This window comes from Aegilops tauschii, chromosome 1 (genome assembly GCF_002575655.3).
Source record: "Aegilops tauschii subsp. strangulata cultivar AL8/78 chromosome 1, Aet v6.0, whole genome shotgun sequence".
NCBI classification, from domain to species: Eukaryota; Viridiplantae; Streptophyta; class Magnoliopsida; order Poales; family Poaceae; genus Aegilops; species Aegilops tauschii.
This window is the reverse complement of record NC_053035.3, coordinates 362,378,967-362,380,640: the sequence shown is the minus strand read 5'-3', so window position 1 is coordinate 362,380,640 and position 1,674 is coordinate 362,378,967. Positions and strand designations below refer to the sequence as shown.

Sequence of the window (1,674 nt, the reverse complement as noted above, 5' to 3'; positions counted from 1 at the left end):
TGTCGGTGCGTACGTAGCCTTCATTCTACTACGCTACACAAAGTCACTTAGCTCGACGTTAATTAAGAGAGTAAAGGAGGAATACCCTACATAGAAGAACCACAGTTCGCTTACAAAGGTATAACCTTTAGCTCCCCGGGGCTAAGCTGCTTCGCACCTAGTTAATTAAGATTCCATTTCAAAGGCGCTACTTTGTTTCGCAAGCCTTTGTCATTGTCAGTCAACTAAGGCTGGCCCTCGGCCCCCTGCGAATCCGTAAATCAGAGAGCATGCCGCAAAAAAAGGATGGTCCCCTATGCATTTCATTCTTTCCGGAACGCAAAGAATTAGAGTACCTGACCCCCCATCATGGTGAACCTCTCCTTGTGATTGGGATGAGGTAGATGCCTCCCAGCTGGGGGGTGGATCGAATCGGAGTTTCCTTAGGTAGCCACCGACCTACAGTTCTCCTTAAACTTTTGTGCTTGGTGGAAAAGAAGTGAACAAAGGTACGCTCGCTTGCTGTCTTGTTCTCTGCCGCGGACTGGGATCGCTCGCCAGCTAGGCCCTCTAGAAAAAAGTTGGAGCAATATTACCCATCTTCGGGGACAAGGGGCAGAACGACCTCTCGATCTACTTACTGCAGCCCAGGACGGGCATCGTCGTCTAGGCGTGACTTCTTGTTTTGATCTCCCCTATGCCTAGGATGTTGTCTGGGCCAAGAGCCATAGTTAGTTGTTGTTTCCATTTGGTTCTTTCTCGTTGTTGATACCGGCAAGACCCAGCCAGATGATGATGTCTGCTGGTTGGTAGTGAGAGGACTCTTAGTACCCGCAAAAAAAGGGCGCTGGTGAAAAAAAATCAATTGATTTAGTTTCTTGCTCTCCCTTAGCAGCGGGAAAGGAGTCTATCTATCTGCCTAGCTTTGGTAGATTTCCCCCAACGCAATTCAAAAATGGAAATTCCACGAATCCCTGAGGTGGATAAGTCCGACGACTCAGCAGCAGTGCGGAATTGAGTTTCTGGTCCGGTGGATCTGATCTATAGTTAGGGGGCAATACATACCAAAAGGTTCGAAGAAGGAAGGCGCAGTATATAACCAACCCACCCATAGCCGGTCTAACTGCTGAGAGAGAAAAGTGCTTTTCTTTCCCTAAGAGTCCTCGAGTACACACAGCTATTGCGGATCCTTTGCGAGATCAGGATTTTTGATTCATAATTTAGAATCAATCCATGTTAGGTCAACATCGAGACAGAGCATCTCAGTTGGCTCTGTCAAGGAAGTGAAACAGGCATTCCTAGGTTGAGGTTACCATTGGATTGACCCTCAGTCAGGCCTCCGATTCCAAGGAGTTGATTCAGCAAGTTCCCCGCGCTACCCCGCGGGAAGTCTAATCGGATCAGTCGGTGGTTCCGTAATGAGTAGTCGAATACACATTGAGGGGGCCTTGCCTCCTCCTTCCCGCCCACACCTTCATTCTTTTCCCCCTCTGATCTTAGAAAGCATACTAAACTTCACTCCAATCTTTCTCCATTAGAAACAAGAGCAACTCTATCTATCGGCCCTTGATGAGTAAGCTTAGCTATACCGCTTAGGTTGCAAAGCAGCAAGCTCCCTTCTAATGCGTTATTGCTTGGAGCCTTCTCGCTTAGTAAGCCGCCTTCGACCCTTCCTCCTTCTTACTCTGTTTGGTA

General features: G+C 48.1%; 1 pseudogene; it reads right to left on the bottom strand.

Annotated features, from left to right (window-relative positions):
- Positions 1-346: 346 nt before the first annotated feature.
- Positions 347-1,371, bottom strand: LOC109756917 (uncharacterized; annotated as a pseudogene).
- Positions 1,372-1,674: the final 303 nt, after the last annotated feature.